The sequence below is a fragment of the Anser brachyrhynchus genome (genome assembly GCF_964034855.1).
Source record: "Anser brachyrhynchus genome assembly, chromosome: 6".
Classification (NCBI taxonomy): domain Eukaryota; kingdom Metazoa; phylum Chordata; class Aves; order Anseriformes; family Anatidae; genus Anser; species Anser brachyrhynchus.
In genome coordinates this window covers 15,786,840-15,804,300 of record NC_137700.1, presented here as the reverse complement: position 1 = coordinate 15,804,300, position 17,461 = coordinate 15,786,840, and the positions used below count along the sequence as shown (strand labels likewise).

At 40.7% G+C, this 17,461-nt stretch overlaps 1 protein-coding gene across 2 annotated transcripts in view; it reads left to right on the top strand.

Moving 5' to 3' along the window:
• Positions 1–17,461, top strand: part of LOC308197454 (uncharacterized protein) — a 557,403-nt gene that overhangs the window by 202,900 nt on the left and 337,042 nt on the right. The window contains exon 3 of one of the 2 annotated variants that reach the window (XM_080597939.1): positions 13,724–13,758. The exons of the other annotated variant lie outside the window; for it this stretch is intronic. The gene's annotated coding sequence lies outside the window, so the exon portion shown is untranslated. The remainder of the gene's footprint in view (positions 1–13,723; positions 13,759–17,461) is intronic. 2 annotated transcript variants of the gene reach the window in all.

The following is a 17,461-nucleotide window of genomic DNA, read 5'->3' as shown; positions in this document are numbered from 1 at the left end:
TACAGCACTCAGTGATATAGCCATGATATTTGGGAAAACTATGCAGCTCAGATGAGGTTTTGGAATTATGCAAATTGTTTAGGGAGACCTAAACCATTAGAGATCGGACTTGTATATGACAGAAACGCAAAGCAGATGGAGAAGAATAGAGGAAGTCAAGACAATAGAGGATGTTATGCCTCTTCTCACCTTATACAGTGTTTTGAATTCTGCTCTGGCATCAGACTTGGAATTTAGAAGCTGTTATGCCCAGGACTGTAGTATCTTTGTAAGTCATATGTATGAATACAGTACATGTATTTTTTAATCAAGATGAATAGGTTGTTGTTTGACAAGCGTAGATTGCAGTGCTCAGGTGGGCATTTTAAATCTGTCATCTTGGTTAAAAAAAAAAAAGAGGTAGCCATTCAGGTAGGGGATGCAAAGAACTTATAAACCATCTTCTCTTCATTTATCTTTTAGCATGGTTTAGATTTATCTGCATATTCAAACTATCCTACTTCACCCAGCAGCACTATATTTTTGCATTAAACAGACTTTAAAACTGGAACTGTGTTTGTAAATAGGCCAGCAAATCAATAGCATTAGAAGTACATATTGATCTGGGAAGATCAATCAGTCTGGAGGCTAAACATTTATTTCTACTGCAAGAATCTTTTGCCCATTACTTTATTCACTGGAGCTTTGGAACACTATCAGCTTGAATAAATGTCCAAACTCGTGTTATACCTTTTGATTTTTTTTTTCTCTCCTTCTTCCCACAGATTTTGAGAGAAGATGGTAAATGAAAGGAAGGGCTTACATTTAGCCTAGTTTAGCTTAATTAAAAGCCTTTGGCCACTGCTCACGTAGTGACACCTGGTTACTCCTTCACATTGTCTCTTGATCATATGGAAGCTGGCATCATTCTCTGTGCTTCCATGACTTGCCCTAAAAATACATAGAAATATGTATTCTGTAATGCCTGTCTTCTCTCAGGTAAAGTAAATGCTAATTAAAAGCAGGAAAGAGTAACACCTTAAGTTAGTGGAAAGTAAAAGTTGTTAAGACTTCTGCTTCTTGGATTAAGCTTCAAAACCATAAAGGAAACATGGGAATTGTGTCCAAATTTAGGGAAAATAATTATGCCACATATTTGTTTCTACATCAGTACACTTCAGTCCATCAGAAGTGCTTTTAGAGTAAGTGAACATACATAATTACTGCTCTACTGTTCAGGTTACTCATTACACCACAGACTGTTACAAGAAGAAGAGATCATTTGGCTGTCAAGATTTAGTCATAGTCATTAGTACATTGCCTTTCTCTTGATACAGAATATGATGTTTTACTGTGAGCTGCTAGCGGTACATTATATGCACCACTGCATTTCCTAAATGGGGAATCAATTCTTAACGGCCATTATCTTGTATCTTTTCCTGATGTAAGTGGACAATAATTTTACTCCACTGGGTAATATTTTTTTCTTCTTTTCTTGCATACCAAGATATGCACAAACACAGTAATAGAAGGGTCACAGGCAGTACCTCAGAGTAAGAATCAAGATAACAGGCAGAGTACAAATATTCACTTGTTGATTCATTTCGGTGAGGGTTTCATACTGACTGGTGCAGTGTCAGAGCTATATTGCATAGAGTTCAGGCTGTATATACCAACTACATTGAATAGGGATAGATTCATTTTTCTGTGATCTCCGTTGGTATTTGGACGTGGCTGGTTCTTACCAGGTGTGTTGCTTATGGTTTTATTTTGTCAATGTAAATGTCCCAGAGAGGTACATAATTAAGATTGTTCACAGTTCTGTAATTTCTTTTGAGTGGAAATAACTGTCCCAGCACTTAAGGTCTCTTCAGAGTTCATTGCTATCAGCTGGTGATATCAGCTCAAATACACTTGATTTGTAAGTTCAGAATAGATCTTTGGTTGATATAAACTGAAATAGCTCAAATTTTTAGTTTTTGAATCCCAAGCACTCAAATTAAACAACTGTCTTTGTCTGCTTTAGGTCATTTTGTTCTCAGTTCGCACCATTGAAAGATTTAAGGTTAAGTTCTCAAGAGTTCATGCTAGGGCAGCCCTGTGAATAGGGTACGCGCTTTTTCTTCTCTCACTCCTGACTTGTGGGAGCTAAAGCTATTGCGTCAAGAACATGCTCCTTTCTCCTCATGTGCATTCATTTCTTCCTTTTTCTGTTGACATCAGTGCCAAAAGTGCCAGCAGTGGTGATTGATTTAGTTAGTGTTTTTTAATCCTTCTTTGTAGGATGCCCTGGCCCACAGGGACAGTTCTTCATGAAGTTACCATCTTTGTAGGAGAAAGGATTCTGGGCCAAAAGAAGGGATATGTGATCATGCTGGGCTGTGTTTATGAAAAACAGGAGAGGAAAACATGAATGGCTTTGGAAATCATTGTTTAGTGCTGTGGTACACTAAGCTAAAACCCGTTATTGAATCCATGTCACCAGAATGTGCTATGCACTTTGTCGGGTGAGATGGCCTCAGGGCTGCTCAGCCAGCTGAGGTGAATTAAATCGGGCTGGTTTTGTCTCTTGATCCTGAACTAGAGACGAATGAGGTTAACTAATGGCATTTGGCACAAATATACATGTGGGAAATCCAGCCCTCATTGCTGAAGCTGTTGTGGGGATTGAGATCTGCCTGGGAGGGATTTGAGCCAGAGAGTCCCTGGTGGTGTGACAGAAATAAATGTCTGCTGGCCTGCTGCGCTGCTGGGCACCTGTGTGGGTGATGGAAAAGGAAAGGTGGTGGGAGGGCACAGAGGGCTGCTTTTCAGCGTGGAGGGCTTTGGAGCCATGCAGGCTCTTGGTGTATGGGCATATAAGGGTCCTCATGCAGTTTCAGGTGTTTTAACTCTTCCATGTAGTATACTTTCTGCTCAATGTGAATTTTGAAGAAAAAAATAAATCTGTTTTCCTTCGAGACTCTTCCTAGTTTCATCTAAGGCAGAATAAAAGCTTTCCTTTGAATTTGCTGGTTTTGCTGAGTGAGCTGGGAGCAGGTGACCTGCACAGTGTATGGAGCTGGCTGTTTCCTTCAGCCCAATATTGTTAGGCATTCATTGGCATAACACCGGCATATTCAGTTCAGCTTTGTTCATGGCTCTTTTCACTCATTACCCAGAAACAGTTGCATAAATACATACATTCCAAGTGTGGAAGAATGCTCACAGCAACTGAAGGTCTTTAAAAAACTGTGAAATAGGTGCTTGCGTGTTGCCTTGCGAATGAACGGAGTGGCTGCAGTGTGTCAGTGGTGCTTTCTGCTCGGAGAACCGCAGCTGGGATGCAGAAGCAATAACACATCCCAGATGTCAGCCCAAAAAGCGGGTTACAAATTGTGAGAGCAGCAGTTGCGTGACATAGTAGTTGCAGTTCTTTGGTTGTGACGTTTTTTGTATGCATTGAACATTTGTGGAATAACTCTGGGTACCAAATTTGTTAACAGCATGATTTGCTTGTGATTAATTTGTGAACAGAAAAAATCTACATTAGTTATGTAAACGGGGCTTGCTTCTGGCAGAGGCATTTTGCCAGACTGCCTCAGTAATTATAGGTACGTAGTTGAAGCAGTACGTGGTAAAACTGTCTGCATAACTCCTGATGGCAGTAAGGGTACCAATGCCTTCTCATTCCATAGGCCACCTGAAAAGGGGGTGGGATCCACACAAGGATTCAGCATCCTTTATTGTGTCAAGCATTTTATGATTACCTTGATAATCTTTAAAAGAAGTTTTTCTAAGATTTCATTCAGTCTCATTTCAAAATGCTGTGGTTAACACTGTCGGATGTCCAGTTGTTATTTGTTGCACAAGCTGCATCATACTTCTGTTGCTTGCTAGGCTCGTGTGTGGCTGCGAAGCTGGAGAGCCTAGTGGGGAGGATTACAGGACTGAGTGAGCTTTTAGCAGAGTGCCCTTTTGAACCTGGCTGACAGGCTGCTGGATAGATACCTCCAGGTAAAACAGAGGGAAATTTGTGAAATGTTCAGCCTGTGTATGCTGAACTCTTAGCGATGTTTGTTCACTATAGCATCAAAGCAAGAAGTTCTTTAACCAGAGCAAGAGTTACACATGTGTGCAAGTGGAAGTTAGGACTTCTTAAAGAGGGTGGCAGTGATATCCTGAGAGCAGAGGATACCAAAATACCCTTGTATTAGGCAAAAATTCACCTAGATGTTGCTTTCACAGTAACCGGTGAGCATTAAGAGTGTGGATGATTTTCTGTAATTTTTTCCTTTCTGTTTCTATACCACTTCTAAAGCTGCCAGCAAGTAATGGAACAATTGTTTCCAGCTATTTGTGTTCAATAAGTGGACAAATTTTATTATGCACACTTAACTTGTTGTGGTTTATGATTAAGCAAGAAAGCACTCTTTTTTTTTTTTCCTCCTCTAAAACATTCACTATCAAATGAGATTTAAAATGCAATCCTTGTAAAGCAATTTACATAGTCTAGGAGATTATCCTGGGAAATTTCTTCCAATGCAGGAATCCTTTAGGCTTCATAACAGCAGTACTGGCATCTTAAAAAGATGTTTACAACTTTTAGTAACAGCATACCTACCTTAAGCAAAATGAAAACAACGGTCTGAACAGGGAAAGAAAACAACACACTAGATCCAAGTAGCTATGCTATAAAGTGTTACTAATCCAAGAATGCTACATATCTCCAATGGTAAAATGAGATTCTTGATATTTTCTGGGGAACACTTAAGACACTTGCAAAGCTGGCGTGACAGGTCAGAGGTACAGCTGCTAGTGTAATTTGATTCTTTACTAGTTCCAGTTTCCACTTCTACTTAGAGTTCCTATGTCCCCAAACACTAATGTTAATGTTTTAAAAACAGATTTTGGACTAGAATACAAGTACTGTTAGGGAAAAAGGGTTTATCTTTCCTTCTGAGTTCTACAGGAGAGATTAGTGGCATGCTGTGACACGTGCTTCAGACAGTGAGTCTCTCAAAGCAAAGAGGCTTTGATTTTGGGCTGTAGCATCTGCCCATACTGATAATCAAAAATTAATGGGCCCACTATAAGTGTATCCTCTGGGATACGTTTTTTTGTCACTCAAATTGGAATAAACAAGGGTCACATTTCCTCATCAGTTTGAATTTGTGAGTCTTTATTGAAATGAAGCTCATCGTGAAGAAAGTAGCTGTGAGAGGTAAAAGTATGATCCACTAGACTGTGATTTCTTCCTCATCTTGTTTACAAAGCAACTGTTCTGTAAAAAAAAACAGTATTCCCAGGAAAGATTGAAGGAGCTGTGAGCAGAGCTTACCTTTCATGGTAAAGCTGCAACTTACAAGTTGTTCTGGGTTGAACAGGACATGGTGGTAACATGGGAATTCTTGGAGAACATCCTGATGTGTATAAAAGGTGAGACAGTGTCTGTTCAGATCAGAGAAGGCATTAACACTGTCAGGCTATGACTGTAGCAACATTTCAAAGAAGAGTAGGTGAAAGAACAATGCATAACTAAGGCTGCTATGGGGAATAGTCTAAATTTTGGGTGGGGGGTGGATGGAAAAAAAAGATCAAAATCTATTTCAACTGACCAACCAAAAGGGAGGTTTCATAAGCATCAGAAGAAAAAGCAAAATAAAGGGATGCGTAGGCCTACTAATGAATGGAGAAGGAGGATAAAATGACTTTTGGCAAGAGACACTTCAGGAGAGTTATACTGCTAGCGATGTCAGTTTTTCTTTTAAAGAAGAGTGGGAATGCGAGCTGATCAGCGAGGTCCTAGACACCACGATTCAGTAGGATCAAACCCCACGTACTGCCAGTTGCTTTCTTCCCATAGGCACATCACCTGAGGCTTCATTTTCAACACACTGGTTCCCAGTCCTGACAAAGTAGCTCTTCATCAGTGCAGGAGTGCTAATCTCTCTGACAGTTCTCATGCAGGACAGTTGGCATGTCTGAATTTTGCATTAGCATGACCTGAAATGAAGGACCAAAAATGGGCAACTGTCTGACAGAATGGAATTAATTGGGACTGAGTTTGCAATCTGTTTTCCTTGCAAAAAGAGTTTTTACCACTGCAAATAGTGAAGTATGATTTTGATACATAACTAATGAACTGACATATGGTATCCCTGTAAAACTTCTCCATTACAGGGATTATTTTAAATACCGAAAAGAGGACACGTCTCCCACCAGCCTCATAGCAATTGAGGAGTTGCTTTCCTAGCATCTCCATGCAATTTCAGAAGCAGATTTACCACTTTGTTCTAGTTAAAATGAAAACTCACAGGTTCTTACAGTAAGATTTGCGGTCAACACTTCGAAAGGATGAGCATGATATGAAGTGCAAAAAATAATGAAGTGTCAGAAAAACAGTCCAGAAGAGAGTGCCCAGCTTCTTTCCCTGTCCCAGCCTTATATCCACGCTTCTGTTTTAAACCCCAAATGATACCTTTTTCTGTCTTTTACAATGATTCTATATTTTTCTGCTGTTTAAAGTATACTGGGAGGAGAAAAAAAAAATATATGAAAAATAAGAATCATCTGAGCACTTATTTTTTTTTAAAGGTGAAAATTTATTGCAGGGCAAAGAAGAGATTCCTGTAAGAGGCCAACATGACTGTGCCAGACGCTTTTCAGAGGAGATGTTGGCATGGTCAGATGCTCATGGCATGTCAGTATTCTGCTCATGCTCTGAACTAGCAAAAGACAACTCAGGTCCAACCTGGAACTGTAGCTGTTCTGCTGTTTGTGAAATGCATGTGTCAGCCTAACTAATACTGGTGCTGCCTCGTGTTCAGTCTGTCTGGGATGCAGGAGGGACTAGTCAGTGTGTGCGTGGGGCCTTGGAGGCGTGCCCAAAACATCAAACTTGGATTGAAACTGTGCAACAGTGAAAACAAACACATAACTAGGGGTACTCAGCACCAAAAAGCTGAAGGGGAAAAGTCTGAAAGGCAAAGACTAAAGACAAGACAGTTAAAACAAACAAAAAACTTCAACATATTCTATTAGTATATTTAAAGAAAGAAAACTAAGGTAAATACATGCCCAATATGTACAGTAAAAATAGTCAAAACAGTTAATGTTGTTTTCATGCAAGTCATCACAACAAATACTGGTTATATATTTCATGAAATTGAGGTTAGTGAGGTGTTAAAAATGCAGACCAATATTTTAAACAGCAAGCATGGTGAAGTTTAGGTCAGCCTGGACAGGATGAAATTCACATAAAGGCACTTAAGAATGGGTCAGAGTAATTTCTAAATTCTGATTATTTTGGGGAAATCACATAGCATAATGCAAGTCCAGGAGGAAGCATGGTGTCTATTTAAAGCAACTCAGGTAAATTTGCAGCTGGTTAGCTTTCAGCTTAACTCTGATTCCCAGAAATGTTCTGGACCAAATTACTACCTGGTCAGTTCTTACATTGCTTCAGGGTAGTAAGGCAGTGAAGTAAAATGAAAGAAAAGTGAATTAGTGAACACCAGATCAGAGAAAATCAATCTAACCCCCCCCCCCCCCCCCCCATCTCTTTTTTCCCCTATGGTTATTGGTCTTACTGTTCTTTTAGTCTTGTTGTTTAAAATAAATGAAAAACAAAGTGATAAACGGTCATTGGGTGAAGTTATTAGAAGGATCCCATGAGAATACGTGCAGGGAATTGTGTTGTTCAGTGCACTTATAATGCTAGCTAAAAAGGAGACTGAGGAGTTAAAGCAAAAAAATTTACAATAGGAAAAAGGGTCAGAATAGTTCAAAGTCAAGCTGCCTGTGAAGAGCTGCAGAATTATTTTTCAATGCTGAATGACTAGGTAATAAAATGACAGATGAAATCCAATGTTGATAAATCCAAAATAATGATCCCAGGAAAAATAAATTCTAATGCACATACCACGATAAGTTCTACATTAGCTATTACTACTCAGAAAAGAGATCTTTAAAGTTACTGAGAGTAGTTCACTGAAAATATCACTTATGCACATTGAAAAGTCAAATAGACTCATAGAAATTATTAGGGAAAAAGGATAATATAGAAAACACCTTTGTCATCTATAAATCTAGGTTTTGCTTGCATGTTTAATACTGTGCAGTTCTGATCACTCCTTGAAAAAGGACATAAGGAAAGGTAATAAAGAGAAGGGCAGCAAAGGTGCCAAGGGGCGAGGAATGACTTCCATGTGCTGGTGTAATTAGGGACGCCTGTGTGACTTGAAGGGGGAGTGCAAAAGGAAGGGTACACAGAATGCCAAAGGCACCCAGGGAATTTCTCATCGTTAATTCTCACAGTACTTAGTGGTACTGAGCGCTGCTGTATTCAGTTACAGTATATTTTCTTCAGTAAAAAATCAGTTTAATTGAATGTGCATAAAACTTGCCTTTAAGCCTTAAGATGATCATTTTAGTATAGTAGTTATCGAATGTCTGTAAAAGTCTGGTCTGTGCCATCTGAAGCTAGAAGGTATTTTAATTGTGTTCTTGATGCTTCTCAGCCATGGCTCACGACTTTCTCCATGAATCTCTGCAGTGGTTAATGCTGTGGTTTTGTAGTACTACCACATCATCCCTCAAAAGAGGTCTGAGTCCATGAAGAAATTAGATGAACTAATTTGGTGTTCTACTCTGTCAATTATCTCTTCATCCTTACTAGTAAGCTCTGTTTTTTCTAATGGGAGATATCTTTTTCCTTTGCTGATAAAACTGAAATTGCATTACTCTTGGTATCAGGAACTATCGTGATGAGAACAGGAAAGACAGGCGTATTTGTATTACAGGAATAGAAGGAAATATTATTCGTAGGTGAAATAATTAGCTGACTTAACAATGGAGACTTCACAATCTAAATAAATTTTACAAGGGATAAGAATAATAGTTATTGCTTCATCTTCTGGGGTAATGTTGTCTGAGTGCAGTTCTGTGGTTTACAGTTTAGTCTGCCTACCACAGAACTGTGTTTTTTTCTAATTAACACAGTGCTGTTGATTTAAAAAAAAAAAAAACATATATTTTTACTCATCATGTGAGCTGTACACACTTCCCTTGCAAAACCTGAAGGTCTGCCTTGCCCACTGATCCTCCTACAGCAATATTCTGAGATGTGCAGATCACAGACCTGCGCGTGAGCCTATTTCAGTGTCACTTATGCTACACTGGAAAGGTGTCAGCCTCCACCATTAATGCAAAAAGCTTCTTTGCCTTGCCATAGTTACTTTGCCTTTTTTCTCCTGAAACAAAGTTTGTGCTAAATTTCTGTGAACTTCCTTTTGGACAGAACAGCTCTCTGCTCTGTTCCTTGAATAAGGATAGGAAATTGTGTGGGTTTTCTCAGATTAAAAAGCAAAATGTGACTTTTACATTTCAGTGATTGGGCTTGGCAGAATCATTGCATTGGAGGCATACTTTTCAACAAGTAATTGAGGTTTGCATACACACAGTGGAAACTGAATAATTGCCCATGTCGTGTTCTGAAAGAGGATGGGATCTCACAGAAGAACAGTGTGGATTTGACCATTTGATTAATTCAATTCAGGCAGAAATGGTGAACTTGAGGGACAACCAAACCTTTCTTCCCGATGAACTTGGCTCTCCCTCGCTGTTTCAGAGGATTGGGATAACCTTAGCTTGTTTGGTTTTACAATAACACTAATTTATACTACGTAACAGGAAACAGGTCAAATGGATACAGCAAACCTTGGTTACAGCTGATTCATCACCTTTCATCTTCTACAACAATAGATGTACAAACTGTGATCATATCTCATTATTCTTTCCTGTTTAGTTTTGTTCCTGTGACATTTAGGTTAATTACTCTTAATCTGCCAGTATCTGTGTGAAATGCTTTGATTTACACTTCTTTGCTTTGTTGCTCTGCTAAATGGAAAAGCCAGGTGAAAGGGAAATAGATTTCTCGATAAAAATGCACCAATTCCAAGGGAATTTGAGCCCACAGCCTCCAAAGGCAAAGTCAGCCAGGTTGTCCCTGTGGATTAAGCCATCTTCAAGGAAGGCAGCTGTGATTTAGTGTTGTTGGAATTAATCACTCGAAGTTGTCCTTGTGCCTCACAGAAGCCAACTGACACTGGAGACCTAGACAGCAGATCTTGGAACAGACACACAACCCCAGTTCACAAAAGGCTGTCTCCCATCATGAAAACTTGTCAGAAAAAATAGGCTTTGTCCCAGGCACTCCTTTTAAGCAGCTTAACCAGTGGTATGTGATTATGTTGAACTTTATTTATTTTAAACCCAAATTAACCTCTGTTGCAGAGCCTCTGCTTAGTTTCTGTAAATAAACAATGAAATATGACTTTTGTAGCTGAGGTTACATTAAAAAGTACACATAAAAAAAAGACAAGTAAATGGGACACCTGTTATGATTATCTTGCAGTTATGTTCCTCACTAATTAAAGAATAAATAGTGCAAAATATTGCTGTTACCTTTGGTTGAAACAACCAACACGTTGCATTGCCACATATTTTATATATAATAGAGGAATCTTCCCTCTCCTTCCCGTACCACTTCTCTTCCTCCCCTAAAAGAGAAAGCACGGGAGACACACAGCAGCAGGACACCTTTACTCCCTTTCTAGAGTGACTGGCAGGCACTGCAGGGGCAGTGAAAGCCAGGATCTTGCAGAGGTGGGAATATTTCTTCAGTGCTGCTCCTTCCCAGTGCTCGCGTGCTATTTGCTCCAAGCTTCCACCTGCCCTTCAGCCATCTCACCTTGGCTCCTAGAGTGACCTTCTGTCTTCCTCAATTTGTCTCCCTAGTGCTTTCCCTTGAGTGTTCCCTCTTCCCATCACTTTTCCGTTAGCTAATAAGCATCCTTCTAACCTATTTGCTATTCACAGCCCTCTGTTGACCCGTACTTTCCACCCCTTGATGCTACCCCTTTTGTCTGGTTAAGTTAGCTTGCTGGGTATCCCTCTGGCATAAGATGCATGCGGGGGCTGACGATAAGGCAGTGAAAGGAAGCGCTGCAGTTTGCAGGGCCATCCTCAGCCTAGCCCTGACCTCCTTTGGTGCAGATTGGGGCATTGCCTTGATGAGAAACTGCACAGAAACGTACACTTGTGCTCTTCTACCACCTCTCTCTCTGAAACTGCATGGTTGTTTCTTGCTGCAATAATGTTATTCCTAGCGCTGACTTCAGCTTTGCAATGGTGGCTTCATCTGTGAGCAGTTCTTGTGAGCCCGCTGCATTCTGCGAGCTGTTTCTGCTCCCCTCTGTGTGCAGTTCAGTGTGTAAGCCACCCGGAACCATTCGTCCCTTTGTTGTTTGTGGATGTCAAAGAAGGGGCACCTCGTGTAGAAATGGGCATGTACAAATCCCCTCCTGTTGCTTTTTGGAGTAAATGGAGGCAGACCTTGGCAGTGCATGTAATAGTCTTCCCTTCGACCTTGTGAAGTAAGCAGGAAAAAATGCATCTGAAAGTTGGTGGACTAGGAGAGGAAATTAATAGAAATGGATTGACGGAAATGTCGCTGAACGAGGGTGGAAGACTGTGCTGTTACAGTGGCTGTTGTCAGGATGTGCCCCCCGAGGCAGGGCGAGTGCTGCGCTGCCTGTTGCAGCGAGGTGATGCAGTTAGAGCAGTGAGCTGGCAGCATCGCCGGCTTGTAGTTTGAAGCCCAGAAGCATCTGGAAAGACAATTTGCCTTTTTGACTTGTTTGCTTCAGAGGCAGTAAGCATGCAGGTAGGTAAATTGATCCTTAAGTGTTATTAAGACTCAACAAATCCAACTATTCCTATTTAATCAGTTATAATGGGGCTTCCTTAATATGCCTGTATTGCAGCTGGTTTCCAGCTTCGCCTGCGGGGTTTGTGGTGAAACACGAACTAGTTTGCAGCACAGCAGGCACTCCTGAACTGTTCCTTGAAGTTGCATCTTGAGAGTGCAGAGCTTCATCAGCTCCAATTCCAAAGAACGATCACAGCAATGTTGCAGGCAGGGCCATTACCAGCGAATAGCAGCTTGGAAAGCAAAAAGCCCCAAAACTTTGGTTTCGTTTCATTAGGAAATATGTAAGGAATGAAATGGTTACCTGTTTTAAACCATCTGTTTTCTATGATCATATTGGTGGGTAGGAGAAATCCCAAATCTGCTGCTCACCTCTGGGATCTACCAGCATCTGAATTTTTTTACTCTAGCCTTTCTTCAAGCTCTAGTAGTGGAAAAAATGAAAAAGCTGTGGGGAATGTTAAAATGGGCTGGCCACTATTGTTTCCACCTTTAAAGGAGGATTTGTGTGTACCGCTGCAGTGACACGAGGTACAAATGCACTTGGGTTGGGCTGTGCATTATACCCCCTTCGCACTGAAGCGAACATGCGTGCAGGGCAGCAGAGAGCCCATGCCGCGTGCACGGGGCTTTGTGGTTACCCTTTCCTGTTCAATTCATAAAATTGAACTTTTTTTTAATAGTATTGATAGAATGCATGTTTTTGTTGAGCTTTTCTTTAGACGTAAGAAATGGCATTTTAGTCATCTAATGGCACGTCGGGGATAGCACACGATGCAATGCCTGAGTTTTGCTGTCGTGTGTGTGACTGAAGGGCAGGAGTCATTAAGCTGCCTGAGAAGTGAGGGGTGTATAACCACGCTTCCTATGCATTATTATTTTTTGCTGTACCTGAAAGACAACTGTATGAAGTGTAAGATTACTTCATTAGATTCATTGGTTTGTCCTTTAGCATGGCAGAGGCAATAGGCATGGCAGACCTCCTGTCTTCGGTTATGCAGTGTGTAGACACGGAGACTTGCAGGGTTTAGAGATAAGGTCACAGATACACCTGAGTGCAATGGACTGCGTGGAAGAGAGGAGATACAGTGGCCTTGGTTAGTTAGTGATTTTTTTGTGTTTTTTTAATCTTGTTTCATGTCACTGTCAACTCCGTCAATTGCTGTAAAAATATTAGATGGAGAGCTATACACCAGTGAGGTAGTGTCTGTGCTTCTGATGCTAAAAACTGTTAGTATTTATTAATTCTGGCTGTTGTAACATTCCTTACATCATAAAATAAGCAGAAACTGGGGGGGGTAGGGGTGTCATTCTGTATTAGAATATTTCCAGTACAATATCTTAAGTACTTGAAAAACATTTTTTTAATTACTTTGCTCATTGGGGACTGAGATGTCACGATGTCAAGAAAATTAAATAGTTTTTTCCATGCCTGAACTTAGGCCTGTTTGGTATTGAATGAAAATAAACATGATTGTCTCAATCTAATTCTCCTTTGTAAACATTAAAAGACCACTTTTTAATTGCTTATAAACTTCAGGGGAAATATATGAAATATATTTAGAGTATAAAGACGCACTGTAAGGATGCTTGAGCTTCCTTATCTCTTCTTTGTACTACTAAAATCACCTGGAGTGCTGAGAAACTGTAAGAGTGGAACCAGAGTCAAAGGGAAGTAAGACTATGCTCAGAAAATTAACGTGCTTATTATTCTTTAATGGTGGATAAAAGAGCCAAGAATGAAAATCTCTCTATATATTCTTTCCCTCTAGGCAAGTGCTAAATTTATATGGAGAAGGTTATAAGTAGAAACTGGGAAAAATGAAAGAATGATTTTCCTCTACATGTGTTTTAAAACAGCATTTTCTGTCTAATCTGTAAAAATTCTATGAATACAAACTTTTTTATACTTCAAAATATTTTGACAACATTTTTGGTTGTCTCACAGTTTACAAACACTTTAAAGCTATCCTTGACTTTTTTATTTTTCAGTCATCGATGTGAAGGCTGATATTTTCTTCTGGAAGGTAAGAGAGCAACTTCCTTCAAAGGCACAGCATATTTGCCATAAGGCAGACAGAGAAAATATCTGTGAGCTACCTCACTCTTTAATAATCATTCAGAAAGACAGGGCTGATATTTCCAGGCCAAGGATAAGTATTTGGAGAAACTTCAATGGAGTAAAACTATAAAAGCTTGATTGGGGTTAACGTATGAGCAATTCACTGGCAGAATCTTCCATCTCATCCTCTGGGCAGAGGCCTTAATTTTATTTTATTCTTATTTTTTGTACCTAGATCATTTCTATGTGTGCAGGTGATCTGAATCTTTAGTCTCATCACGAAAGGAAGTCAAGCCATTTATCACCTGACAGGGATTCCTAAAACCATAGTAACTAAGCTAGATAAACTGTCTCTTGCAGTGCAGACGATTCCCAGAAATGGGAGGATGACGTCTGAAATAATCTGTGCACTGCACAGTGTGATTGAATAGATCAGATGTGGTTCAGAGAGGCATGAGCTTTAATTTAACAATGCTTCTGTGGTATGACAGGCAACTTAGCGAGTCTATTAGTTTGACTTTGTTTTTAACTCACCAGAAAAGTAGGACTAGTGAACCTGTGATACCTGCACCCTGGGGAGATAACGTGGGTTGTACTGGGCTCCGTTTGTAGAATGGCATCTGTGGCTGCCTTGGGCTTTGTGGTCAGCCACAGGCACGTATTTTGTATGGCCCATCCCTGAGGGCTGCTTGATCTAGTTGGTTAGGTAATTGCAAACCAGCTTTCCTCTGGGGACTATTCTATCTATTCCCTTCACGATACTAGTGTAGCTTAAGGTAATTGCCTCTATCCTTGCCAGCTAAGGCCATCCTTTGCTAGTTGTTTTCCAGCAGACAGGTATTTAAAACCAACAATAACAACAAAAAGCATCAAAAACCCTCCAAAGCAATGGCCTGGCTTTGCTCTGTGCGCTGATGGTTGAATCTACTAACTGCAAAAAGAAGCATGACAGGTCAAAGTCAAAGGGAGAGCCTTCTGGATTAGATCATGGATGGGGGAACTCTGTGGTGTGACAGGGGAGCGTGTGATGACTGCAGTGCGATTCTGATGTCTTTCAGATGGCTTGACGTTATCCTACCTGACATTATACCATTAGGTGCATGATGTGAAATGGCATCATGTTGCATGCAATAAAACTATGTTGAATTAAAAGCTAGAACAGGAATGACAAAGTGAAACAGGCTAACAATAGCTTTCTTGTAAGCCAACAAATGAAAAAACAGTTTTCTAAAATAACGATGGGTTCTTCCATTCAGCTGAAGTAAATATAATTTCATGCAGGCTAAGCTTTTTGCCATAACACATACCTCCACACCCACACACAGTTTATTTCTGGTTCTGCCTATGAATTCTTAATGTTTAAGGTTTAATAGGAAGTGCATGGGCTGAGACAATTAGTTCTACAGTTACTCTTGTTTTAGCCTCAGTGTAACTTACAAAGGGGGAAAAAATGTCATAACCTTCACAGCTGTCTCCTATATCAGTCCTCTGATGGAAAAGCGCGCAGGTTCAGCTGGTGTGCCAGTCCTCCGGTTTCTCAGCAAAACACACGGGAGTTTGGTATCAACTCTTTGAAGGAAAACAAACCCACCACGTCAGGGAGGGAGGAAGCATGGCCAGCAGTTTTGGTGTACAGGTGAATGTCCCAAGGATTTTTCCATTATTTATCTGACAAGTTCCAGCTATTTGCAGCTTTCAGCATGAACTGCTTTGGAATTGATCTTTTATCTGTTAATGGCACAGGCAAAGTACTTTTTTTTTTTTTTACAGTGTGTGTTTTAGTGAGCTCTTTTTGAGGGTATCATTTGCAGGTTTCATGTAATTAAAGTTTAGTCTAGCCTAAGGGTTTTTTTAAATAGTACTTTTCCCATTCAGACTATCTCAGGGTACTTAGATAGTGGAGTGATTATACAGGCAATTAACTCTGTCATTATGTGCTCAGCAATAGTTCACACATACTCTGTACGTTACAACCTGAATTTATAGAGGGATCTAATGTTAGTCTAGACACCAGGGTCATTCACTCCTCTTTTAGAAGTCTTGTGGGACCTTTAAACTTCCACTTAGAGGCCAGCAAAGACTCAGGCTCTGTGACTACCTAACCAGAGAGCAGCAGCAGGACTTTCCGAGGCGCTGCTTCCTGCCGTGCCAGCAGCTGGTTATAAACTCCTCACAGTCCCCTCTGAAATGCATGACCTCCTTCCCCAAAAGGAGGGAAGTTGATCAGTTAGCAGGGCTGAGAAAGGCGTGTTTTAGGTTGGGATTGCCTTGGAACCACGCGGGTTGGATCTCCCGGACAGCAAACAGCTCCAGCTCTCTTTAGCATCCTCTGCTGTTCTTTGATGGGGAGCATTCATCTGAGACGCCGTGATCTTAGGCCCTATGTTTTGACCCATACATTATGTCCAGCAGTTGCATGAGGTAGATAGTGAAACATTCTGTAAGAAGCCTGCAATAAAAGGAAATCTTGCAGAGAGTCTTGAATTCTCATGAAGAAATGCAGGGAGCTTACTTGTGCCTTTGGCTTCCTGTTTTCAAAATGCCATAACTGTGAAAGGTGCTTTCAGCCTTGAGAGAGTAAGGCAGCACGCCATATCACGTCTGCCTTTAGAGTGGGGTGTTGGTGCCCTGATTCACAGAACTGAGCCTCGTACTGCGGAACCAGGACTGCACTCTGAGCTCTTCAGCTTATGGTGCTTTGCCTGGTCCAACGCAGATCCCAATGACATCGGTATGCCAGTGGGAGCCGGCAGTAGCACCAGCAGTGCCATCAAGGAGAGGACTAGGCATGCTCAAAATTAACAAGACACTGCCACACATCAGAAATGTCATTGCTTGTCTTCTCCAGGAGACAGAATGGAAGACAAGGAAAAAGACAAAACAGTCTTTTTCTTGAGATGAAGGCGTAGCGAGGAATGCAGCTTCCTGCTCACTGGTAAGGAAGGGGTAGCGAAATTCATTGTTAAAGATGTTTCAAGATCAAACTTTTCCAGACTAGGAGAAAAAGAAAAAAAAAAATAAACAAGTGGACATCTGCTAAAGGAAGAGTAAGATCTAGTTTCTTATGTAACTTAGAATATTTTACTTACTGATATAAATTACCGGGACAGAAGACTAATGAGGCATGAACATAAAGTTGGATTTTATCAACTGAAGAAAAGGTTTATGACATAGTAAATACTATCAAAAAAAAAGGTCTGAGAGTGAGAAACAAACGTAATTAGTGGTAGCAGACCCCTGAACTTTAAAAGGAAGGTCATAAGATCTTGAAAGGATGATCACATCCAGAAATCTAGTGGAGTTCTCTCAGGGAACAGGACAAAGCATGGAATGGGCTAGGAGTGAGTGGGAATTTACCTGGAGCTCCATGAAGCTTCTGTCACGGGGGCACATGTAACTTCATGGCTGCCAGCTGCCTGGCCCAGCCACTGAGCTGTCCGAACAGGCTTTTTTTTTTTTTTTTATATGAATTTACAGCTGGTGTAACCACCAGCTGGGCCCAGCTATGGTTTTCTAGAGCACGTATATAAGTGGTTTGAAGACTTGATAGTGGTTCTGGCTGCGGAAAGCTGGAGGCAGGCTGCTTTGCAGCAGCAGGAGCCACAGGGCAATGTGTGTCTGCTGTTACGTGTGGCTTGTCCAGAAAAAAATAAAAATCCTTACAGTTC